Source organism: Leptosomus discolor, chromosome 2 (genome assembly GCF_034619465.1).
Source record: "Leptosomus discolor isolate bLepDis1 chromosome 2, bLepDis1.hap2, whole genome shotgun sequence".
Lineage (NCBI taxonomy): Eukaryota > Metazoa > Chordata > Aves > Leptosomiformes > Leptosomidae > Leptosomus > Leptosomus discolor.
In genome coordinates this window covers 19,298,560-19,325,457 of record NC_141392.1, presented here as the reverse complement: position 1 = coordinate 19,325,457, position 26,898 = coordinate 19,298,560, and the positions used below count along the sequence as shown (strand labels likewise).

Genomic DNA, 26,898 nt, shown 5'->3' with positions numbered 1-26,898 from the left:
GTTAAGGCATCTGACACTCCCTTTTTATGTTGGGATGTTCCTACAGGAGTATCTTGTACTTTGAGAACACCCATATCTGCCATGTGATCTGAATTAACCCTTTCTTATACCACATCCTCTAATTTTCATTTCCATTTCTTCTGCTGAGTTTCCTTGAGAATCACAGTCTTGGTTCTTTACTGCTTATCAAGGCCACCGTCTCTCTTGGAATCAAAATGCCATAGAGGAAATCTCCAACTCATTCTCTTTTAGATCCAAGATACACGTGGGCATCAATTTCCAAAGATAAAACCCCCTTTCCCCATCAAAGCAAGTTTCTTAATCTTTCTGCAATGACACTGGGAAATCATACGCTGGCCAGCTTCTCTCCAGCTTTCAGCTACGTTTTGTAATTATAGTAGCTCCAGGGCAGCCACACTTCCATGCAGAGTCACACTCCTTCCTATCTCTAGCCCTGTGCAACAAGCCCACCCCATCGGGTCCTCGTTCACTTCAGGGTCACATCCCTCCCAGGACATTCTGATACCTCAACCTTCATCTTTGTCTATCAGGGAAGACTTCAAAGCGGTGCTGGGGTCAGGGTTCAGATCCTTCTCTGGAAACACAAAGGCTGATTCTAACTATAGCTTATGAGGAATGATGCAAAGCAACTGATTGTATTTTGTCAAGGAGAATGAACTACGCAGAGGCTGTCCAATAAACAAATCACTTAAAACAATTTGCAAGCCATACTGACTCCACGTTCTTTTAGGAGGTACCCTGACGGATTTTAGAGAGACATTTACAGAGTAGTACCTACCAGGAAACAAAGCACTGATCGATATACTAAAAGACTACCAAAGAAATCTCAGCACTTCCATATTGGGGGGAATTTTCTTCCTTTTCCTGAAATGCAGAAATTTCAAAGTGCAAAGGGATTTCTAAAGCGCAAGCAAAACCAACAATAGTAGGATAGCCTAAATCAGTACTTCAGGGTTTTCCATACACAGTCTATCATGGAAGTAGGTACTCTCATACAAAACATCAGGAAAGAAAAATGTTGCAGAAAATGAAGAGGAGAGCATAAAACTAAATGCTAGTCATATATGCTAGTCCATTGTGGAGTTATGATAATTAACCCACAGCAACACCAGAGAGGATTATTAATCTATAAACAACCTTGAGACTATGAGGAGAGTTGACCAAATTCCCAGATAACGACCAGACGTCACAATTATCCCTTGTGCCTGGATGAGATAGAGCAAGAGGAATGTAAAATATGCTAAGATGTTCGAAGGATGTTCACCACTTAGTAGAATGGAAAGCAGCATACACAAGCTGGACCTGAGATAGCTGGGAAGAAATGCTGGTACAGCTAAGTTTCTCAATGATCCTTCTAATGCCACGTGCTCACAAAAATAAGTCAAGACAAGCTGAATTCCTTGGACAAAATCCCTTGAATTCACGCCAGTTTGCTCTAATGACATTAAATCTTGTTTTGAAACTGATGAGGTTATATAGGGTAAGGGCAGAAACTGGATCCTTACTCAGGGAGATGCTTAGAGGTCTCCAGAGGATGACAGGTAATAACACAAATGCAGCTTTTGCTCTTTAAACTTGACATTAATAATGGCAAGCTATTCCCCTTTCCACACTCTACTACAACTAGTTGTTTTTGTTATTAATAGTTACAATCACTGGTAGCGCAGTAGTGCCCAGAGATCTTAACCGAGATCAGCCCTGTTGTTCTATGTACTTTGCAAACACCTAATAATATGGAGCTTGCAGCTTCACCCTGCCCAGGAGCTCAACTCTGAAAAGACAAAGCAATCAAATGGTAGGAGGAGACCAGAGCGCCGAGAGATGTGAAGGGAATCAGCCAAAGGTCACATCTCAATGTCAGAAGGAAAAGCAAAATGAGGCGCTGAGCTGGATGGTTGCCAGCACCAGCCTGTGCTAGCAGCAGCCTCTTGAGCCCTGGTTGATTTGCACCGGTACCTCGGTGATACTTTTCCACAGACCTGACTTGAATGAGGATGGCTCTTTCAAAACAAAACTTGCACAAAATCCCTAGATTTCTTGCCCATGCTTTCATTTTGTGATGCAGATATTTATTTGTCTCTAATAGATAGCGTAGGTTGCCTAAACAACCTGATTGATTAAATTTTTACACTGGTGCCTGGTAAAACAATACTGAGCAATTTGAGCCCATGGTAGGGTTAACCAGAATAGCTGTGTGTCTTTTTTTGATCCATGCATCCTCAGTTCTCTCCTGTTATAACGAGTTATTTGACAGAGGCAAACAACTGTTGGTCTTCTCAGCTCCAGCTGAAGGCAATGAATGTCCACTGAGAAATACAGAAGCATATTTGATAAGAGGAACTACAGTCTGAACATCAGCCTCCCCTCTGAAGGGATTGCAAAGCACTTTCCAAGACCAATTAAAAGCCCCACTCAGCTGCAGAAGGCTGGGAGATGGCAGCCAGGCTGACAACTGGCACATACTCACAGCAGGATGGGGAGGTGGAAATTTCGATCAAGGGTATGAACACAAATCCTTGTTGCTACCAAGTCACAAAATCTGTAATAGTGAATCAGGGGAGACCAAACAGGTTTCATACTTTTTTTAATCCCTTGAGAGAACTTCAGCTGTTTCTTGCCTATAAAATACATGGAAATAAACTTGGACACCCCAGAACAAGTTAAAAGGAAATTTAAATGCTACAATATTGTTAATCCCAAAGAATTGAAAAATCATGAAATTTTAAGAGGAGTAAATTATTTTTATTCATGTTTTTTTAAGCACACTGCACTCATGTTTTCCAGCTTCTCAACTGCAGATACTAGATCTTACTTTTTTTTTCTAGAAAGTGGTATTTTAACATTATTAAATCATTGTTGAAGTGGGAAGCTTAGTAAAAACAGCAACACAACATTTAATAAAAGCACCAACACTGAGACAAATGCCAATGCTAGTGATACAAAAAAACACTAAGCCATTTCATCTGACTAAACATCATAAGAAACAAAGTCCTTTGAATTGCTAACAAGTTAAATCACAAAGCGTAGGTTTTGCTGTTAAATATAATATACCACAAGAAACTTTATCATAAACGATTAGAGCTGGCATTAATTTGTGCTTGGCTTCCACTGCATAAAGCCCAAGTGCACCCCTGAGAGGGGAAATCCTTGTGCCTGTGGAAAATAACTATGAACTTTGCCCTATGGTAAGTTTGCAAGAGGCTGACACAGAAAAAAAAAAAAAAAAAAAAAGAAGTGAGTGAAAAGGATCTGACTAGAAGCACAATAGCAGACTTAAAAGGCTCTGATAAATGAAAAGTCATTCCAAGATTAGGGTCTCATTCAAAAAAATAACAAAGACATTTTCTGGTATGTGGCTGAAAATAGATTCCATATGAAAAAGCTTAGTAAAGCTTATCAATATTTTTCATTCTCAGTCCTCTTTGAATAAACGCAGCATTTTTAAATACTAAAATGGCATTTTTAAAACTCCCTGAAATTTAGATGCAGAAGGTACACAATTAATGTTTTCATTTTTCAAAACAATAATGCAGTTTTAAAGATTTTGATGTTGCAATTCTTTCACACTTCTTTTTCCTTCCATCTGCCTGATCTTGTCCTCACTTCTCGTAAAAATACTACAGTGAGGGAAAAAAGAAAACAACTTTCCTTGCCTGAAAACTGAACTGACTTAGAGTCAGTTAATTCAAATGTTCCAGAAGCTTTGTGGAAAATTTAGAGAAAGTACTGAGAAATGTTTAGCATTTTCAGACCATCTCCAGTAGGCAATGAATCTTTAAATCTCTGTTATCAGGATGTATCTAAGATTCTGAACTCTGTAACGGACATAATTTGTTTTCCTTTTCTATTAAAAAAAACAACCCCGATGGCATGAATTTGAAATACCATTTTAAAAAGACAAAGCAAATGAAAGAAAACTCTTAAGTTTTCTCAGGTTGCCTAACATCTGTTCATGGTACAGCATATACAAATTAATATAATTCAGCTGTTTAACAGTAAAAGCACACTTGGGGGAAAAAAGCTATTATTCTGTTGATACATTAGCTATTAAATGCAGCACAGAGTTAAACTGCTTGTAAGTACAGGCTTAGCGCTACCACGTTTCTTACAGAGCACATTAACCTGGGAACAGAGATGGTCATAAATGGCACACAGGCAATCTTTCATTTCAGGTACCTCAGCCAAAAAAATAATACCCAGGCCGCCTACAGCAATTTTACTCTAAAAATTCACCCCAGTCCAAACGAGCTAGAAACGTTGCTGTCTAGCTTTATAACTCCCATACTTCCCTTCCAAAATAAACTCCCGCTGAAAACTTACAGCCTAGGCCACTCACACCCTGGGAATAGGAATGCAGAAGACCATGTAGGAGAGCACCACCTAGTGACTAATACCACAATATCATCACTGGTGAAAACCGCAAGGGGAAGAAAAACAAATACAAAACTTTTAATAGCAGTGTGCCATGTCGAGTTTATTTTTTACACTTTTTGTCTCCTTATCCTTGCAGAGGTCTCATTTTGACCAAATACTGTTGTAAGTCAAGAGGCAATTTAGTTTAAGTTCAAAACATTGGGTTTTGGTAAAACATATCCTCTATGTTTTTAAACAGGCAGGTCTTCTATTAGAATTTGCACTTCAAACACCATAAATATGCAGTGTAGGAATCTGGGAATCCAAAATACCAAAATCTCAATTCTGCAACCATGACTCAAGTGAATAATCATGAGACATCTGTGGGACTACTTCCAGGAGTAGGAAAAGCAGCATATGTCTCCAAAAGTGCTTAGAGCAGTACAATTCTGCCAATTTTATCACGAATCTTCTATTTGCTGGTTGAAGCAGCAGCTTCTGGAGTCAAGTGCTTCCACGTGAATCTGAATTTTAACCTAAAAAGAAAAATTAATTTCTAACTCTGAAGTTCAGAGAAAAAGCTTGGGGAAGTGTGAGACACATGAACCCCCCAAACTAGAAACCACCATGAGTAATAAAGCAGCATATTTCAAAATCTGATTGAATGCCACTGAGAGCGTGGGCATGGGTGTCTGGAGATGACAATACTGAGCAAACTCTCTGAACCACACTCTTGGGTGCTGCAGCTCAGGAAATCGGCCTTTCAGGGAAGACCACTGCACCCAAACTTGCTTGCTCTTCTGCTGCTGTCTTCTATTTCTAAACAACCCTGTGCAAGACGTTGGAAAACAGTTCTGCATTACTTTGGGGAGGAAGGGGGAGGAGAGGAGATACTGACAAATCCTATTTATTTTCACAGATCAAGTGTGGCAACTGTGGGTAATTACAGTTGTATTAGCTCATTCAACTTGTAACTACAATGCATGTTCAGTAGAGAAGTAGCCTAAATGCATATACAGTCAGAAGATCACCAGGTACTGTATCACTCCTCTTTGTGCTTCTATTAAAAATATGAACTAACAAACAAATCTAATTATATGGCTTGTTTCTTCCCATTTCCACCATGATCCCAGGTTTTCTGTGATAGCAGAATGAAGCAACAAATGTTTCTTCATTGTCTAAAGTCCAGCAGGTCATATGGTTATAATATGCTACAGGAAACTGCCTTTACTGTGTTTCTGTTGGTGTTTTCACCATTACATGATTTTTTTGTTGCTGTTCACACCAGTTTATATCCTTCAGCTGGAAGCTGGAGTAACATCTAGACTACATCTTCAAGCAAAGGACTTTTGCAAGCTGATGCCACAGTGGCTCTGTTTAGAGGTTTTCTCCGCTTCTGAAAGCATCTTTCTTCACTGCACTTTCCATCTGCACTCTTTCATTTACCATTAAGGTCAAGTCTGTGTGTTTCCCCCACTCTGCCTGTTGCATTAGCAGCACTCTGAAAGTGAGACTTTCTCTGGATGGGAAATGTTTGGTGAATTTTTAAATACCATTATTGATTTCACATTAATTTTCTTTATGAACCAGGAAAAGCTCTTACACAAGGCTCCAACAGCCAAGAAATATTTCACAAGTTGTTTAAAATCTACTGCCTGGAAGCAGTCTGAAAGACCAATTTATTTTCCATATTTTAAAGTGTATTCTTTAAAGATACCTTATCTTCACTGATTAGTATTATCCATCCTGAAGTACCTAGCACAAAAGTGACTGCATATCACCTGCAGCAGAGGTTTCTATCCCTTGGACTTCTGCTACAAGAGGTAAAGATATTTTGCCTGAGGCTGGTTTTTTCCTTTCCTTCAATGGCACATGATTAGAACATAAATGATTTTGCCTCTGCACCAGCCAACACCGCTTCTGTGGCTTCTGTTTTAGGGCATCGAACCTGTAAAAGGAGAGATTCTTTCATATAACCACACTTCTTCCCTGTTATGGCAGTTTATTTCATAACCCGTAAGTCCCGTTTTGGAAACAGATTATTGACTGCTCTTTAATGAGTAACTTTTTGGTCATTCTTTGGCCTCAGAAAATTACCTTTGAAATGTTTTAGGCATGAGTATTAGTTACAAACAATTAATATACTGAAAACGTCAGCACTTCAAGAAGACATTATATAAAGATGAGTAAATCTATGTTCATGCATCATTCAAACTTCCTGCACTTTTCATTCTTCCAAAATATATGTCTTATATTGTAGTACAGCTTATATGAATTTGATGACCTGAATGGAATAATGTCAAAACTGCCTTACTGTATATTTTAGAAAAGGAAAGCAATCAATTAATAGTTTTCCTTTCCCTACCACTATTTTTAGGCAAGACGTCTGGCAGCTTGGTAGTAACTCGAAGTATTTACCCTGGATCATCTCTTTGCATGTTTTTCTAATCAGAAGCCCCCAAAAAAGGTTCAGAAGAAGCTAGAGACACTCAAGTGAGAAAAGTCTTTTGTATCAATTGGGGCATGAAAGGGTTACTTGTACCCACTTATCCTGATATTTATTAAGTTTTAAAATGTAGAATGATCTGAATTTAAACTTCTTAAACTTTTCCCCTTGACATGTGGAAGGATCTCAGATTGTTTCACTTAGTAAGGTTTGAGTCTTAAAAATGATATGTTTCACATCACAGTCCAAGCGCTCTAGAAAGTATTTTAAAGATACTGCCAGCTAATTAAACAAAAACAGGAGCAGAGGATTCTAACTTAATTTACAGTAACATGTGAGGTAACAGCATTTGTCACTTCAGTCAGTTTGCACTGCTGGAAGGGATATTAGAGCACAGGTCACTCTACATGACTAGCTGCAGTCACAGGTAGCACATACCTCTCTCATCATGTCACAGAACCACACCTAGGAGAAGACAAGCAGAGAAGTTCAATGGCTGGTTCTTCCTTGGCAAAAACAAAGTCCCCCAAAAACCGGAAGAACCTTCAACTCTGAGGTCTCCAAGTCAGTCAACTTCCTTCTCTGGTTTACAACAGTCAGTTTTCCAGGCCACAATATGAGTGCTGTGTTTTTACCTTTTTCAGGGGAGAGGCACAAGAACTTGGGGAGAGGCACAAGAACTTGGGGTTCATGAGAGAAACATTCATTGATTGGGCTTTATTAATTTTTTGGCTGACAGATAATTACTAAGTTTAATACTGAATTAATAATAGTATGAATTTCAGACAGAAGTCATTAGATTGCAGATTAGGGACAAATACAATGCCAGTTGTGTATCTCATACACTACAATAACAGAAACACTGTTGGAAGAGGTCTGTATTTAAATTAAACTGTATTTGGCAGGTCAATTAGAATTGCTTACTACCTATAACTCAAATATTTCCTCTTTGAGTGTGCTGTAATTTTTCCCCTTTTATCTCATGATATGAGTGATGAACATGATGATTCTAATTAAAACCAATGCCAAACATTCCATTTCCCAATTCTCATCTTTTTATGTTCCTTCACTGACTACTCTTCCACACCTCCAAAAAAATTGACTCATAAATCAGACTGCTACCTTCTTTCTCCCACACCTCACAGGCTGAGCATGGAAATATTGCATATACATAGTCCAACACAGTGTCTCGCAACAGAATATAGTTAGCTATCAAGACACTCATGCAGGCTGTGGAAACTATGATGGTGATAGCTGGACCTCCCCTATCCACCCAAACATGTTCAGAGCTATGTAAAATCCCTGCACTGGGCTGCCATAGCCCAGCACTGCCCAACATTGACTACTGCAACTAATGTCATGTTAGAACCACATGGGTTCTAACAGGGGAAAAAAAATATTTGATTTTATGCTTTTCCTTCTTCTCAGTTGTTTTCTGCATCACTGAAAAAAAAGTAGTAAAATGCCTGACTCCATTTCTTGTTGTGAACAAATATTATGCTAGTCCATACTGAAATTGGTTCACAGAAGTAATGCTATCTGCATAGGTGTAAATCAAAAAAAAAAACCACCAACTTGCATCAAGATGTGACTGGTTTTGCCAAGCAATGTTACAAGACAAAGTCATCCATTTAATCACACACAGTAATAACATCACCAGTTCATTAAAAAAGACCAAGATCAGCTGTTAAGAAGTGAAGATTACGAAACAAACATTAAAGGTTGAACATTGATAAAATTCTAGAGCAACAGCTAGTCTACCCATCTCAAACATGCAACTTGCAGTGATTGTCAATAACCTGTACACACAAACATCACTTCCCTTTATCCCATTCCTAATAGGAAAATTATCTAAAATATTAGACTAGTCTGGTCTTATGCAAGTTTTCCTTATCTTAGCTAACAGACTTGAAAATACATGATAATCTTGATGTTCCATTTTCCTCTTCTGCTTTGCTGTGAAGAAAACCATAAAAACTTAAGCTGAGGAACAAGAAGATATAAGACTTCCAGTGACTCAGTAAATCTGAGTTTGTAGTACTGGACACAGATAAGTGGAAGAAAACCAGACTTTATTTAATATATTTAAATCAGTTGTTTTGTAAGCTGTCCTTACAGTGAATATGCATTTACCTACAGTACATAAATTTCTTCAAGGCCTAGGTCATACTGATGCTCACCACCAATTGTCAACAGAGAGGATTTTACAGTGCTATTGGTCTCCTTTACACACATATTCTTCTGAATGGATGATCTCTTCTTCTCAGCTCATCAGCATAAAACTGATGAGATCCTGAGACATTAGTTATAGGCAACAGAGAGAGGACAGCATTTTCCATATACAGCACAGTTATTTTTTATCAGTTAATTTTGGTGAATTCCTGGTTTTTATGTCCTTTGCATAATGAAAAGGCCAGATATCTTTTGGTATTTATGTTCACATGCTGGGTGACATATAGTCCAGACTAGATAATACACACCTAGAGGACATATAACACACACTCTGCTAAGGAAGCAACGCAAGCACTCAGTTCCCTTCAACTGCAGAATCCTTGCATCTTCCAGGGATGCAACCTACCACTCACCTTTGTAAGCATAAACACCCACCATCTCCAGATTAGCTAGTCAGTGGCAAATAAACATTCAAGACTCAAAGACTGTCACCCTGAAAGTGAAACAAATCAATATTCAACAGAAATCAGCCTTTACTCAAAGTCCTGGAGTCTCAAGATGGACAGAGATTAAAAGACTATGCTTCAACCAGCAATGCCACAGTGAAAGGCATCAAGAATGGTATGCTCAGAGAAGGTGAGAGCTGACCTACTGAGGACAAGAGGACAGAGTGCAGATCTCACCAGAGAAACAGGATCACTGGGGAGATAAAAAGATCAAAACCAAACTTTTGACTGATGTGACAAAGATGGGATGGGAAAACCTTCCAGATCTAGAATAACTTAGGAGGACAGCCAAGCGAAGATTCAAAAGGGGACACCTGCAGTATGCTACCCTGAAAATCTATATTTTGTCAGTTATCCTTAGCAAAATGCTTTGTCATTGATTAGCTGACCCTGCTGAGGTGTAGGAATGTTTACATGTAAAATGGAGTACAAATACAAGCAAAAATGCCCCCTCCATGCGGATAATCGGAAAAACCATGCAGCACTAGAGAAAGTAATCTGCAGGTAAGACATTGTAAGACATTCCTTGTCAATTTATCTGCTGCTTGCCCTCAGCAGTGGAAGTCCAAAGCTCCTCGAAGGTAACAACCAACATCACCACCACGCGGCAAGGAAAAGAAATGAACTGCTGCAAGTCATTATATAGCTTAGTCTATACTCACTGTGTGATCCCAAGTTGGTCATCTTTTAAGTACATGCTGCCACCTGCTTAAATGGATAGCTCAATCAAGAAACATTATGTAGTGCTTCAGCAGCAGCCCAAACAGATCCTACAGCAGAGCAACTATGTCTGACAGCACCCCAGTAAAACATACCTAACTAAAGATGACTTTCACCTGAAGGGCCAGGGAAATGCTAGAGGCATGCTTCCAGGACCACAGTAAGCCAATCTGTATGCAATCTTCCTTCACCACACAGGGGCCACCCTTTCCCACCACTTCTCTGCACTAACACTTGCACATGTGCCTGAAAAATAGCTGTGCTTTCAGCTGGATTAGTTTTCAGTCGGATTACCTCCTTGAGCTGCCTAAGTGTTCTGTCAGCTGCACAAATGCTGCTTGACAGAATAGGGGACAGGGTAGAGGCAGCAATGAGATGACTATGAAGAGCAGGATTGGTTCTTAATGGCAATGGCAGTTTAGACCCTAACTGCAAAACACTTCAGGACATTCAAAAACCCTTTCTGGGGAGATATCTTTCAGTCACAAAGATAACTAGACCTTTTTACCCCCAATTCATCAGATAAGCCATGACTGAGAGATCCAGCTGAGACTGAGATGGAGAAAAAAAGACCTAGACTCCTTTCTTCTAGCTGCCCTACATAGAGAAGGAGCAAACTGGCAACACATACACAAATGACATGCTACACCTTTCTTTCTGGGTGGATTAATGGGAATTAATTTCATGACCTTTCAGCATTTAAAGAACTCCTCTGTAGAAAAGGATACAGTTTTGGAGCAGGACTTTAAAAATGGCATTGGCCTACCAGGCAGCAAGGTGAAAAACTGTACTATTCCTCATATTCTCCCTTTTAGCATGAAGAACTTGTTCACACCAGCAAACACAATCCATTGTTGGTAGGGTAAAATTGTCAGATAATACCAATAACACCCACACCCAACTGTTCTCAAGATTTGAAGTGAAGGCAATTGTACCACATGTATTCACATGCTGATGGCAAGATTATAGACACTTTCAGTTTGTCTCCATTACTATGAGCAGCATCACCTCTCATTGCAGATCCTCCTCTGTATGGAGATACCACATCCCACTTAAGAATCACAGAATGGTTTGGGTTGGAAGGGACCTTAAAGATCATCTAGTTCCAACCCCCCTGCCATGGGCAGGGACACCTTCCACCAGACCAGGTTGCTCCAAGCCCCATCCAACCCGGCCTTGAACACCGCCAGGGAGGGGGCAGCCACAGCTTCTCTGGGCAGCCTGTGCCAGTGCCTCAGCACCCTCATAGCTAAGAACTTCTTTCAAAAATCTAATCTAAACTGCCACCAACCGTTTCACACGTTGAAAATCCAAGACTGGGATTTCTGGTGCTCACTTCAGATTTAGCTGCTCACAATGAAGATGAAGCAAAGTGTCCTTAACTGCTCCTGCCACTCTAGGCCTGTCCTGGATAAGCATGAGGAAGCACAAGTGCTTTGTCAAAACGGGGATCTCAGAATCCCACTGAGAGATTTTTGGGGGAAGAACTATCCCCCAAACCAGCCAAACGTCCCTAAAGCAGATAATTTTTCTCTTCGGTAGGTCTAAGAGGCAGGCCCTCATACAACTCCAGCCTCTTGGAATAACTGATTGATTCTTTCCAGTTGTCGTACTATAGGTACTTCTTGTAAACCTTTCTCATTTGGGGCCTGACTCAATTCATCATGTTGAAAGATTTGTTCAGGCTGTATCCTCTCCAAGGCAATATAAACAACAAACATACCAGCCACATTTGGGGGCAGGAAACCCCACCTCTAAAGACAGAACTTGTCATATGGACACACTGCTGATACAATGAGCAAAACAAAAGCAGACTCCAAGAAATAAAAATTGAGTCCAAGAGAAACTAGAAACTAACAGCAAGATCTTGGAAAAATTCTTAAATCTAAGCCACAAACTTGAGAGCAACTGGAATAAGGCATAACTCATGCTTTTTTAGCTCTGTACATGCATGTTTGAAAAGGAGTAGTGAGAAGCAAACCCTGAATGAATGACAACCACCAAGTCAAAATACCATCCATCTCAGCATTATATTGCGTCTAGACAGATAATTTGGGAGAATCATGCTGTTTTGACAAGTCACCCACAAAATTATGTGATTTATACCACAAAATTATGCAATTTTAATTTTAGCAATGAAGTTTTGTATCAGTTCAGACTATCCAAAACATCTAAATTGAGTACAATACAGAGGACCAAGCTTGGGGACTTCAGTGAAGGACAGTGGGTGTCACTGGGAAAACAAGGGTGAAAACATAGATAGGATGCTTAAGACAGTTCCACCTTCACATGCAGCAGATGTCATCCACTCTACCTCCTCAACATAAATTCTTGTCATTGACTGTAGGTTGGTCTGCACTGACATTTCTGCCCCAACACTACCTCAAAATTGTCATTCAGGCTTCATCTCTAGCATAAGCTGTTGCTCCTTTCACAGAGCTCCAGACCTGTTAAACTCCCGATTTATAGCTGGGATTGAACATATCATTTTCTCAAAATTTCATTGACACAAAGGTAGCTATTGACCCCCTTTCCCACACGCTCCCATATATGGCACATCAAGCTCCACAAGTGAGCACAGAACTGAGCCCTGCCGCAAGCCTGCTTCTGATTCTCAAGGGCCAACGGGTTAGTCCCTGTGCCACAGCCCTGCCAGAGGCCAGCACCCAGAGCTCTGCAGCAACAACCCACAGGACCAGCCCCCCACCCCATGCCTCCCCCTCCTTGCTAGTGACCTAAGAATATAAAACTGGGTGCTTTTCCCCCCCTCATCAGCTGACATCCCTCAAGATAGAAAGGGCTTCATACCCCCTCCCCCCCTCCCCTGAAAATATTCCCAAAATATCCAGAAGGCAGGTGATGTGTATACACCCATCTGGTTATGAAATTTCTACTAAGCAGCCAATAATGCTTTAAAACTCAGACACCATTCCTCCAGGACTTTTTTGAGCAGTTACTTTTATTAAAAAAAATTAATGAGAACTGAAGTACCATTCAGGCTTCCAGAGAGCTTTTGTTAGGGCAGAATCAAAATTAACATGTTAGATAAACATGTTGCAACAGTCACATGAGCTTATAGGAAACACCACACATTTCCCCACCCTGAGGTCTTTACTCTTTCTGCAGAAACCAGGTTGGTACAGCAACAGAAAACATCATAGCCACATACCTGCACCCAGAAGGCAATCCACTAAGGTCAGCTAACATCAAGCTAGATTTCAGGAGACATGGATTCCAGGTAAACAGAGGGGAGATTTAAGAGTTTTTCTGTAAGAGTGGGAAGATTTAGCTGCATTAGATGGGATGTAAAACACCACTAAGGAACTGAGGGTCAGAGAAATCGCAACAAAATGGCATTAATATTTTTAAGCTGCAGAGCAAGCAGGTTCAATCAGTTCCAGGCATCACTATTTGAGAGGCTCACTTCTTTCCAGGCTTATGAGAAACAACCTCTAGGTTTAAAGAAACGTCAGTAGCCCACACTGGGTCAGTCCCAACTCTTCAAATGCAGTATTTTTAGTCCAGGAAATGTATTAACAACTTACAATAGGCAAAAGTCTTGCACTTCTGAAAGCTGTAACGTGACACTGTGGAGAAAGCCTTAGATAAGGACTCCTGTACCCTGGGTTCTATTCCTGGCCCTGTTAATAGCCTGTAAACGCTCTTGGGCAAGTTATTTCAGCCCTTTTTGCTTCACTTCCATCTGTAAGGAGAGGGACAGACATGTGGCTCCTTTGCAAAGCCACTTGAGCCAATTAAAAGGCACAATAAAAACTGACTTTATTTCTTGTTCAAATCCACAAGCTGTAGCTAAAGGCTCTGCAGTGGGCTTTGTGTAACAAACTGCAACAGTGCTCAAAATATTTCTTGTTCTCTCACAAATATTAAGAAGCAAGATCTAGTGAGAATACTGTGCATCTTCCACTCAACTGCAAGCCAGCGATTCAGTGGGGGTTTTTTTTCCAATTTGCAGTTTCTGAACAATTTTTAACTGGAGCTTTAGGCCATCATATACAAGTTGAAGTCTGTTCTCACTTCTCTTTTGTGAGCCTCTTAGAAGTAACACACAGACCGCCATTTGTTGAAATTATTTTCCTAGGCTTGTTTTGATCAACTGTTAAAGCAATACTCAAATCCTCAGGGCAAGTAAGGATCACAACAACTTCCATGAATCTGCCCACAGTCAGAGCATTTCCAGCAGTCTCTGAAGCAAGGCTTTTCAGGTTGCTAGTGGATGTGTACATTAAAGGGAATAAAATAGTGGTGATTCCTTCAGATCATCCTGGCCTGAATCAGCCTTGCTGACTTAACAGTTTATACTGCCTCACACCCATTTCCCAGTCCTGCTTGTTCTGTGGCCCCACCATCTCTAGTCCTTCATCTACTCTCTACTGAGATTCTAGAGAAGGAATACTTAACTGTTCCGTTACCTTGATCAGATCTTCAAGTTGTTTTAACTGTCGTCTTCACTTTAGAGCAAGTCAGCTGAATCAAAGTCGCTCTTCCATCTCTGCACATGACTCTCACAAGCAAATAAGTAGCCCTATATCAGTGTTTCCTTCACTGCAACTTGCACTACTTCCCTCTATGAAGATGCCTCATTAGCTATAAAGCTCTAACTATCGTATGTTAACATAATTAACAAGTTACTGTTGCTATCACTAAGCACTCTGTGGCATCCCTTGCTCCATGCAGAAAGGTGAACTCTTCAAAGCAGCAGCAAATTCTTCATGTACATACAAATATCATTAACGTTTAAATACATATACATTTGAAATTCAGTGCAGCTTAGAAGGTAGTCTCATAAGATGAGCTAGCGCCTGACAACTCTGCCCAAATTGCTTATGCTGTAAGTGCTCCAAGTAAACTCTTCACCCAGGTCTTATGCCTTTCTGTTCATAATGTGAAGTTGTCTGTGGGTCACCAAAAGGTGATCTTGGCCAACATAACCAGTCTAGCAAGCACTTATATTGTAGACAATTATGCAAAAAATCACAGTATAGTTTAGTTCCACTTTCCATTTCCTCTCTTCCCAATTTAAATAAAGAAAAAGATGACTTGACAAAGGCAAAATTATCTTGCTGGTCTAAGTTGCACCCACGTTCAGAAATGCTTTATTAGCACACAGGATGGCTTAAAGCATCTCCACAGTTGGTCAGTACAGTGAAGCCCAAATACTAGTTCGGACTTTGTGTCATTTTCATCACAGAACAGTGTTTTTCCTCTCAGAGGCTACACAGCAGCAATGGAGGCACAGGATAGCCATGTATAACATTTTAAAGATTGACTTACAAAACTGAAATTATGATCAAGTCCCAGTCATCATAAAACAGATAGGAGAGATTTAATTTTGTTATGAGAAGAGATACAGTGTTCTAGTCAAAACCGCTTTGATAAGTTTTCAGGCTAATGTCTAGCCTTCTAAAGCTCAGGCAAGAATATTAGACAAGAGCACTGTAACCAATTCTCTACTCCATGCCTTGTAAGTCACCAGTAATGCTTACAAGAATCACTTTCTGCATCAAGTTTGTCTTACCCAGCATATGAGGTCCTCATTGTATCAGCTTGGCATTTTTCACAGACTTCTGCATAACCTTCTATTGATTGCCCTCAATGCACTGTGGCTAAGTCTGTGAGACTACATATTGGAACCGCTTACAGACTCACGTCCTTCCCATTTACAGTGAATTTCGCCAGACTCCCACCACCACGGCCCTAACGTGAGTTACCACCTTAAGATGATAACCACAAAAAAGCAGGTTTTAGGACAAGAGATCACTAGGTTTCAGACTTGTTCAAGTTCAAGCCTTTTTAAGAAAGTCTAAAGCCTGCTCCAATTCAAGTTTTCAACGAAGTTTTATTCTAATATCAGAAGGTTTAGATTCTTACATGCTTTAGGTGAAAACTAGTTTTTCATCCATCTTGGCCCTTGAACAGGTTTTCAAAAATTTAGAGTACTGAATGTTTGGAGTACACCAATATTAAGGAATTTCAGGTAACTCTGCAACACTAAGAATTCATTTGCTAGATCTTGATGAATAGAGCACAACTAGAACAGCTGAAAAGAAATGCAGTTTAACTGTTCAAATACTATAATTTAAAGATTATATATTTTTAATGATGTGAAAGTCCTTAACCATGACACAGTAGGTTCAGCACAGTTCTTGGGTATGGTCATTCTTCCCATTCAAAAGTTAAAGCACAGTTTCACAACGCTGCTTTCAGAAGAAAAATATTTTTATGATATACACATGTAATTGTGTAGCTCTACTGAATGTTTAGTACATTAGCCTGGCAATTATTATGACAAACTGTCCCCAAACAGCACAACATTTATTCTCTTTCCCTATGAAGTTCTTTTCACAAGGGCATAACTTCATTATTTCTTCCCCTACTACCAGAGGTAGTGGCAAGAACTTCTTTTCTCAGGCACGGAAGAGAATCCTCCACTGTTTCTCCAGTCACTCCTCAAGGCATCAAAATGCTAAATCTAAGAAATGCTCCTTAACAGCTACTGTAGTAGCTCATACATTTATTTCTGGTCTGATATGAACTTGAAAGTACAATTTCACTGCCATTTACTTTAAAAACACAAGTATAAGTGTTTTTAAAGCTTTTTTTCTAAAGCTGCTATTTCCTAAAGTTATAATATAACTTCATTTACCAGCTTTGAGCAAGCTCCTGCCTAACGTGTTTTTAATTACAATCATTTATTTACATTTTATGCCAGATAACACACTTCTGCTTTTCAGGTGCAGACATGGGCCCTTGTTCTGCAGACTCCAAGCGCTCAGTTTAAGTAGCACTACATACAAACCCACCTTTGCAGCATTAGAAGCAGAATTCTGAGCCTCCTCTAAAGAGGAGGTATCTTCCTTACTGCTTGGATTTTGTCATCCATTTTATTAAGTGATTTCTGGAAAGGAAATAAAAAGCACAACTAACTTCAATCATTTTTTTTTCTGCTCTCAGGCTACTAAGCACCAACACGACAAATACAATACAGCAGGAGAAGCCTCATACTCCCAGCCCAAGACAAACAGCGTGTTGTTGTATTAGCAAAAGGCAACGCAAACGCCAGTGCGCACACCGACCAAGGAACAGACTCATGGCCCAAGTGAAAAAGTTGTTAACAACCACCCAGGAAATAAGCAGCCAGTACATGGAAACCGAAATAAGCCGGCACCCCCAGCCCAAGCCGCACCACAGCTAAGCCCACACCCAAGGCAGGGTTACCAAGGCGCACAGTACACACAACAAGGCATTTTCGGCGGCAGTCGCTACCCTCCCTCCCTCCCTCCGTGTCACACGGCCTCGGCGGAGAGCTGCGGGCACTCGGGCCCCTACGCACGCCCCCTCCCGCTGACCGCTCACGGGCGGCCTCCGCAGAGGTCCCGGCAGCACCCATGGTGCGGGCCGACCGGTGACAGGCGGCCGGGCGGTGACAGGCACCCGGACTGCCCTCACAGAGCCCTCTCCCGCCGGCCGGCCCGCCCCCTCCCCGGTACACCGGCCTCAGGCGGATCCGGTGGGACAGGGCGGCGCTGCACAGCCCGACCAGGCCTGGGCCCCGCGCCTGCAGCCGGCTCCCGCGCCCTCTCTTCACACCGCGGCGGCGCCCGCCACTGCCAGGCCCCAGCCCCACCACTATCCCTCGCACCGCCCCACGCAACCGCCACCCCCCCCACGCCTGCCGCCCCGACCCTTATATCCTGCTCCGCCACCCCACCCCGCGCCGCGCCGCTCGCCCGCCCCTCCCCACCCCGCGCCCCATAGAAGCGGCGCGGGGATTGGCCGTGGCGCCGCCGGCCGGCTGTGTGGGAGGCGGCGATTGGCGGAGCGCGGCCGCCAGCGGCTGCCTCCCCGCGAGTGTGTGTCTCTGGCAGTGTCAATGGCTCCTCCTGCCACGGAGCAGCGACGGGCTTGAGACGGGCAGGACCGCGGGGCTCCTTTAAGAGAGGGATTTTCGGGGGGGCCGGGGAGGGGGGCCGCGGCGCGAACGTCCCCCACAGCCAGCGCTTGGGAGAGCCAGCGGCCGGCGGCTCCTCTGCCTCTCGAGCGAGCCGGCGAGGAGGCGGCAGCGGCGGCGGGACCCCCGCCTGGAGACCCCCCCCTCCTTCCCTGCTGCCCGCTGCTGCGAGGCGGCCGCCCCGGGGCTCCCTCCTTTCCCCCCCCCCTCCCCGACGAGGCACCGGTTGCCGGAGGATTCCCCCCCTCCCCTCCCGCCACCCACACGAGTCGGCAAATGAACTCGGTCCGAGCCGCCAACAGGAGACCCAGGCGAGTGTCCAGGCCGCGCCCGGTGCAGCAGCAGCAGGAGAGGAACAACGCCGCCGCCGCCGCCGGGGATCGGGGTAAGCCAGGCGCCGCCGCGCCGAGCGGGGGCCTGCGCGGGGTTCGCCGGCGGCACTGGGCCCCGCCGCGCCCGGCCGGGCACCGGCAGGAAAAGCCCAGGCTCCTTCACCCTTGGCTCCCGCTCAGGCCGCGCTTTGTTTGGCTTGGGCTCTGCCCCGACTCGGGGCCGCTGGGCCCTGCCGCCGAGCGGGAGGGAGGCGGGGGCTCGGCTCCTTCCCCGGCCGCGCTCCCACGCCCGCTGGGGAGGGGGGAGCCGATCGCTGCCGGCCCTTCGGGACGGAACGCGGCGAACGCCCCCCCGAACCCCCCACCCCGTCCCCGGGGGCTGCGGGAAGGCGAGTCGCCTTGGCTCGGGGGAGCCGGTGCCTCCCCGCGGGGAGCGGCGGGCTGGGCCGGCGGAGGGGAGAGGTGACGCGGGGCGCGGGGGGAGGGGGGGGCGGCGGCAGCGGCGGGAGGGGGGGGGAGGTGTGGGCGCCGGTGCTGGGCAACTTGCGCCGACACCTTCCCCGCCGCCGTTGGCGAAATGGTGTCCGGGGGCGGCGGCCCGGGTCTCGGCGAGCCTCCGCGGGCCGCCGAGCCGCGCAATGTTTGCTGCGCAGTTCGGCGCCCGGGCTTGGGTTACAGCGCCCGGCGGGGGGGCGCGGGCCGCGGCCGATCGGCCATTTATTTACCTCAGCCACACCGCCCGCCCCCGCCGCGGCACCCGGCGGCCCCTAACCGGCCGGAACGGAACGGGGGCTCCGGCCCTCAGCGCCTCAGCCCTGCCCGGGGGGTCCGCCCGCGCCGGTGCGGCCGGGGCCTAGCGTAAAAATGTTGACAATTTGGAGCTAATGGGGGAAAGCACCATTGTCTGAGGGGATGAGGAAGCGGCGAGGTGGGATTCGTCCGCTAATGGAGCCCGGAGCGGGGTCGCTAGTGCTGGGGTACGGGGGGGTGGGGGGTGGGGTGGTGAGGGGGTGGTGGTCCCTTAGCCCTGGCACTGTCGCCCCAATGGTGGCTCTTGAGGGTGCGAGTGTGCGTGTGCTCCGTATGTGCAGGGTTGGTTTTTTTTTTTTTTTTGAAGGCGAGATGGGGGTGGGATTGGAGGAGACATTTTGCATGTCTTATCTGGTGGATTGGATTTTAATTTTTTATGCATTGGCTGTCACAACTCTGGCATGATAAAGGAGACTGATCTGTGGTGCAGTTTTAGATGTACAAATGTCTTTTTAAAATAAAAAAAGCGCCTTCATTGTCATCTGAATGTCTTTTGTTTGAGTATCTAGGATATCACATTGAGAACAAGGTATTTTAACTACGGAGATACATCGTGATAAATATTTTAGTGCGTTCTATGCAATCAAAACATTTTAAGCAAATGAAGTAAAGAAAATTTAATCTGAGGAAGTATTTTTAATTCTCCATTCCTCCCCCCTCCCCTCCCTCCCCTTCCTTCCCCCGCCCCCCCCCCCCCCCCCCCCCGCACACATTGGTCAGAGCAAAGAATGTTACCCAGACCAGATTGCTGTGTATATAACTAGAGGATGTGATGTCTTATGCCCAATTATGGGTCTTGTGTAAACCTTCCAAAATCTTCAGTAATTATATAATTAAAATGACTTCTCTGGTATACTGACATTTAAAAAACAAAACAAAACAACAACGAAAAGAACTTCCTCCTCTCAATGATACACACTGAGGATTTTTTTCATCATCACTGTTCCATATGCAGCATATAGAATTTTTTCAACCCCACAGTTTACTTTTTCTTTTAAACAGATGAAAATGCAGCTTCTAAAAGGCATCCAGAAAGGTGTGCTTATGGATTAAATGCTGTGATTATTCAATTTTACATAGGGCTGCCTGTCTCAAACTGATCATATGTTATTAATTTGCTGAAGATACAGGCAGAAACTTTTTCTGTTAAAATATGAGGCTGCATTTTATTTGTATTACTCTGGCATTTTGTGGAACTCTACATTCACCTAATTTTTTTTTTTTTTTACATTGTTCATTGCTGTTTACCGCTCAGTGGTGATAAATTTGTAACAAAATCAAGTTCCACAGTTTGCTGAAATTACTGTTCCATGTGGATCCCTGCTAGCTTTTTCCTTGCATTTTTGAAGGTCAGTTGCGCTAGGTCTGACTTGCCCAAAAATGTGTCAACAGCATTAGGGTCTTTTGTTATTGGTGTTATATCTACATTTGGGGTGTCTCTAGTGCAGTTCTATTCCTGTCTCAGAACTTGCAAGGTCTGATCCACTATCTCTTGAAGCTAATGCCAATTTTACCTGTGACTTTGATCACTTTATGCAGGGCTGCTACTGTAAAGGATGATGAATAATGCTGCTAAATTATAAGCCAATATACTAGGGTTAGACGATACCACACAAGTCAGTGGTGACTTCTTTCACCTTTATTCCCAAGCAATGTAGGTCATCTTAAAAAAGGCTATACAAAAGAAGCAGTGTAAGCTATTAGGAAAGGGTTTCTATTAGATTTAAATATGTTTTAAAAAATTGTTATTACATAATGTGAGTGCAGCTGTGATTAAATGAAAATTATTCTTTGTTATTATTAATTTCTTTCCTCCATATTACAGCACAGTATTTAACAAGTACAAATATCACGGAACAGAGTTGATAATGTAGCACACAGTTAATCTTTGGAACTTCTTGTTTCATATCATTAAAGTAGATTGCTTAGTAAAACATGTGCTACGTCTTGAGCTTTATTTATTATTTAATGCTGCGTAAGTAGACAGTGTTTAGCAACTGTGTAACAGCTGTTACATTTTCACCACTGGGTAAAAATCAAGTTATGACTCTTGTTATTAATAAATAGATCACTAGGAAAAAAAGAAGATTTTATAAAAATCCTCCATCAAAGGTTCCTTGTAAGGGTTTAAAAACCATATAAAGCTGTGTTTTATACTATGAAGCAATTCTTACTTTAATGTATGTTATATATGTAGTATGAATAGATCTAATGAATGCATAATCATGCTATCTATATTATACATTGATAAACAATGATTGTGTACCTGTATTCTGATTAGTGGGGAAGGGAGATCATAAATGATTTCAGATAAATTTTTTTTTTCTCCCCCAAACCCCCTGTGTTGTACAGCCAAGATAAGATGTCATCAGGATATACTTCCCAAGATGTTTTGCCTTATGTTCTGCTGTTCACACCTCCCTCCATCTAAATTAGCCACTCTGGCTACAGTATGCTACTTCTGTTTTACCTTCTCCCTCCTGATCTCTCCCCAGTCACCAGTGGGATTGCCAGTGGTTTATTCTGTGGTTTTGGAATTCTGCATGAAGGATACAGAATAGATGGGTCCTTTCATTTTCTTCAGGACAATGGTCTGCCCAGAAGGAAATCTGGGCTAGGTGATGTCTGTGCTTAAATATTCCTGTGTTTGCTTATAGTGCTATTTTTTTTTTCCTTGAGGGTATAGGTTTGGCTACAGTTTTAGGAAGAAGACAAGGTTAGACAGTTATTTAAAAAAAAAAAAAAATCTTGTCCAGAATGCAGCTAAAACTGTCAACCTCAGAGCTATCACATATGATTTTTTTTCTTGTTTCTGTTCTTCTCAAAATAACAACTACATTAGTGCATATGTGCTTCTTTACAACGTTAGCATGTTACTGGATATAGTACTAATGAGGTTCTGAGCTTTATGTCCAGTATTAAGTGCTTTTAGGATTGGATCCTGTATACTGTACCAAATGTGTAGCACTGTGGCAGCTGTGTCTGCCACAATCCTGCGCGTTCCTTTTACGTGGTAGCTGTGTCCATGTGACAAGGCAATGAGCTGGCTCCAGAGCTGCCTGCGCCAAACGCTAACTGCTATTTTCTTTTTTTTCTTTTTTTTTTTCTTCCCCCCAGGTTGATTTTTGGCACAAGTGCTAGTACAAGGGAAGGGATAACACTGAATGCCTGTGGGTGTGGTGGGGCTCTGGCAGCTCAGTTTTAGACTGGGTTAAGCTGGGTCAATACTTTTGAAGTTGGGACATATTTAATACATACAGCCTGTAAACCTACCTTGCATGTTTGCTTCTCCTCCTCCCCCCAATCTATTTTCCTATGAAAACAAGACTATATACCCGTACAGTCTGTCTGCCTGTCACTGTGCAACTTCTGAACTTGTTAGCTCATTTCAGCCAGGTTTGACAAAAGGGTGTGAAGTTCTTAAGTTTTCTGGAGATGATTGGCTGGGCAGAGGAAGAAGACAATGAGGGAAAAACATTTATAACTTGCCCTCTCTACCCATGCCAAGAAACAGCAACCAGCTGGCCTGTCAGCACACAAGGTAATTGAGTTAGTCATTTGTCTGTGTAGGGGACATGAGAGCTTGTAGTACTGGGAGAAAGAGTGAGACGCAAACATGTAGAAACTCAACTCCAGTAGATTTCTTGCTCACAAAGCTTGAATTTTGTAATCTTGAGATAAATATCTCAGGAAATTTAAGGCGTCTTTATTTGGCCCTATTTCAAGTGCATGTGCGCGATTATACATATAATTTTTTTTTTATACATGCACCAAAAGGCTTATATTAGTGTGTGCTCGGCTGTAACAGTAACTGAATTAAATTATTCTTATTCCAAAGCAAATGCCCAGACTTGCATCAAAGTAACTAAATTGGTTTCAGTTTTGTAGGATCATCCCTTATGGCAAGGAGTCAAGAAGTCAGGCATCAGTTGCTCCAGGTAGAAAGAAATCTTAATTCCAGCTTTTCCATATTCCTTAAAAGACAGTCCTAGGCTGGGAAAAGATATATTTACATATGGATATGTAATCCTTGTTTCTGCAGTGAAAAGTCTTCAAAGTCTACCTTACAGATAAAAGTTTAGAATCTATGAACTTGGTACTTGGAGTACAACTTCTGTTTCCTAAACCGTGATTCTGCATCACGAGTACCAAGGAGTGCCTGGGTACCTCTGTTCTCCTTCATGTAGGACAAGTGCCTAAATTTATGCGAAGGCTTTCTATCTGAGTTGGAGACATCAAAATCAAGCGTATTTGTACTTGGTATGCACACTAGTATTCATTGCCCATAGTTTTGGTCTATTTTGATCGTTCATAAGACTATTGACATCTGTTATAGTTTCCCAGAAATACCAAATGTTTTTTTATTTAGTTTCTGTGTTACAAAAACTTTGAGCCCAATGATTTAAGTAAGAGGTAATGAAGTCTCCTACATTGGTCTACTTTATCTTTCTGCTTTGGGGGATGTTATGCTCTGCCTTGCCCCCTGCGCTGGTGCTTCCTGGGAGAATCACAGTTGTGGAGTAGACCAAAGGTGTCCAACGTGTGTCAAGCTTTTACGGTGGGTGTGCAGGGCACTAAGCATAATAAACGTTATGTGCACTGGATATGGAGGATTTAACGTATATGCATAGAACTGGAGCACTGTGAATGCTTTGTCAGCCCAGCAGCTGCCTGGGAATGTCAGGCTCGCAGCTTGCTTTACATCGGCAGTTTCCTCACCAGCATGGTAGATCTGGTGTGCCCAGCAAGTGCTGAATTTGCAGTGCCTGTGCAGAGCGACTGCTGTGTGCCTGTGTTTGTTCGGCACATTAAGCACACTTACTCTGCACCCGCACAGTGGTACGGTGGGGGAGGCCAGGTGGCAACCAGAGCGGGCTGCCATGCAGTGAGGACAACTGGCCCACCCTCTGGTCTGAATCGCTGCTGTAAAGGGAGCCAGCATGCACCAGGTGTGTTGTAACACGGGTCACCTGTGGCAGCACTTAACCTTCCTCTTAGGGCTGTGGCTGTGAACTGTTTGGACCGCTAGGAAGAGGAGGTAGTGTGCTTCTCTAAGGTTTCTAAATTGTGTTAATATATTTAGCCTTATATGTTATAACAGATGGTATAGGGAAAGTAAATCAGAGCTGTGTGATGTATGGGCAGTAAAAGCAGAGAGGAGAGCATGACTGACCTAACAGGAATTGAGAAAATGGAAGGTTTGTTCAGTTGACTTTGTTATTATCTAATCCTCTCATGTTTTCTGGTTGTTAAGTACTTCTGTTTGCTTCTTGCTTATGTGGTGTTTCTGTGTTCGGTGCTTGAATAGGAGGAGAAGTATACTTGGGGACTTTTGTTGTTGTTCATGGTACTAAACTGTAGAATCTGAATATTGCCTAGGATTTTAGTCTGAGTCCTTCAGTTCTTAATGCAGTGAGCGGTGCGGGGAGAGGAAGAAAGCAAACTAAAATATACAGTGAAATTACAGAACATCTATCAAGAATCTACTTTTATAATATATTGCTACTTTTAAATTCTTGTAAAAGAGGAGAGCAAGATCTAGGTGTAGATTCTAAAGTAAAAAAGACACTCTAGAGGAGTCTTCTATCATTTAAACTGTACTTTCTAATAGAAAGTTTAATGAAATTTTTTTGAGGTGACTAAAATCTCTGAATCTGGAATACTTCTTGAAAGATAACTTGCATAGTGGTTGTTGTGGTTCTTTGCAATAACTAAGTTTTACTAGTTTTACTGTTGCCTGTTCTTAAAATATTGTTCATCTATATGTAGAAGCTGGAAGTTCACAGACAAGCAACAAATGAACACTTGTAAAATGTATGGTTCTTTTAGCAGGCTTTTAGGGACTATTTTTTGTTCTCCTCTGAGATATTTCCTTTAGTTGAATTTTGACAAGATAACTAAATAATTTTAGAGGCTGGTTGCTGAAGGAAGCGGAGGGAGGGGGTCATCCCATTATTCCTGCTTCTAGCTCCATGTTCTGTTTACCTGCCTTGCATTGGCACTTGTAGCTCCCCGAACCAGATCACCACGGAAACGGAGCCTCCAAAACACCCTGAATAGTTAGTTACTATCCGCTGGTTTAGCTCTTTGTAGTAACTAACTGCAGAGTTTGGTGAGTGTGTAAGAGAAATGGTCACCAGGTACGCGGTTGGGAGTGGGAGGAGGGAAGTGGCACTGCCCCTTGTCCTCATACCTAACCGTTGGATCAGTTTGGCTGTCATGTGAGACCGGAGCCTTGCGCAGTGACTGCCGATGCTCCTCTCCATTTGAGAGGAGCTGTTGAAATGCTGCTGTGGCTCTGTTCTACGGTGTGTGCTCTGATGCATACAATGAAACCTTCTGTTCGTTGTAACAGAAACCTGTAGTTTCCACTCCATTGCCAGGTTTGTGAGGTACCTCCTGATGTCTTCAATGTGAGAGTTCAGGCACTGCTTTGTTCTAGGAGCTCGAACTGCTGCACAGTTGTTTTCTGTCTAGAATGTTGTTGCTGAGGCTCCTCGGTTTGTTTCTGATCAGCTTCTGTGTTTTCTTGGTTTTACTTAGTTTGTTCAGCAAAAGTGTATAGAAGTATCATTCCAATATATGCCGGATATTACTGGTATTCCAATATCAAAATAGTAGTAGTGTTTATTTTGTGCAGCTGGTTCTGTGTTCTAAAAAAACTGACTCAGCTGTATGGCTCTACCTTGTGAGTGCCACTCTAGTGTTGATAAGAGTTTCTCCTCAGTTTTTCTGGCCTGCTTGACTTTGTTGATGTTTGGATTAGGGTCATTTGTTTGATGTTTTTTGCAATTATTAGTGAAAACTGATTTTAAAAATGAACTAAACCTCTTATCAGGTATTGCTCTTTGGCTGGGAAAGTGCTGGGGCTGAATGTTAAGAGTACATTCTAGCTGTAGGCCACTGGAAGGATAGTCCTCCTTATGTTCCAGAGAACTCTCTAGTTCCTAGCTCCCGAACACAGCATAAAGAAACAAGCACTCCTGGGAATGAGGTTGGGAAGCAAAAGCCTGGTTTTTGTTCTACTGTGAATTGCTATTACAAGGCAAAGTTAACAACTCTCCTTGGAATTATTACACTTGTTTTAAATAACCACTGTCCAGACCAGCAGAAGAGCTAAATTTGCAGCCTCATGGTCATCGTGCTGTGTGCGTGCTTTTATACCAAAGAACTGGTTAGCACCAATAGGTCACGTTTCTATTTCCTTTTGATAATCCCAGTTTGTAGTGTTTGGAAACAGCCTGTTTGCCTTAAGGGCTCTGATCTGTGGATTCTCTTCTGTTGCTTGTTTTCAGCTTATACATCTAGAAGCAAAGGTTTGAGGGTTTAGCCTCTTGCTTTCTGGATAGGGATGAGTTGTAGCTCTACAGCCAGTCTGAATTTCAAGCTGTCTTTGTATTTGGACAGGTTATTGTAGGATGACAGGTTACCATATGTCAGCTGATCTGTGGTATCTGATTCACAGTAATTGTTCATGTGTATGCTCTTAGCCTGTGGCAAATGGAAGGTAATTTGAGTTAGCCTGACCCTCTTTCATTACGCTCTTTCAAGGCACTCCCTTCTCCATGT

At 42.8% G+C, this 26,898-nt stretch overlaps 1 protein-coding gene and 1 long non-coding RNA gene across 5 annotated transcripts in view; one reads left to right on the top strand and one right to left on the bottom strand.

Moving 5' to 3' along the window:
• Positions 1–5,481: 5,481 nt before the first annotated feature.
• Positions 5,482–17,483, bottom strand: LOC147415933 (uncharacterized). The gene is made up of 4 exons (XR_015183371.1): positions 17,040–17,483; positions 13,388–13,485; positions 7,259–7,455; positions 5,482–6,322 (listed from the first exon to the last, which is right to left on the bottom strand). It is a non-coding gene; the product is annotated as an uncharacterized LOC147415933 (long non-coding RNA).
• A 1,035-nt stretch (positions 17,484–18,518) lies between these two features.
• Positions 18,519–26,898, top strand: part of FBXO11 (F-box protein 11) — a 78,785-nt gene continuing 70,405 nt past the window's right edge. For 3 of the 4 annotated variants that reach the window (XM_086482228.1, XM_086482229.1, XM_086482230.1), the window contains exon 1: positions 18,547–18,572. The gene's annotated coding sequence lies outside the window, so the exon portion shown is untranslated. Of the gene's footprint in view, positions 18,573–26,898 lie in introns of all 4 variants that reach the window. The other variant, XM_086482231.1, reaches the window with a different exon arrangement.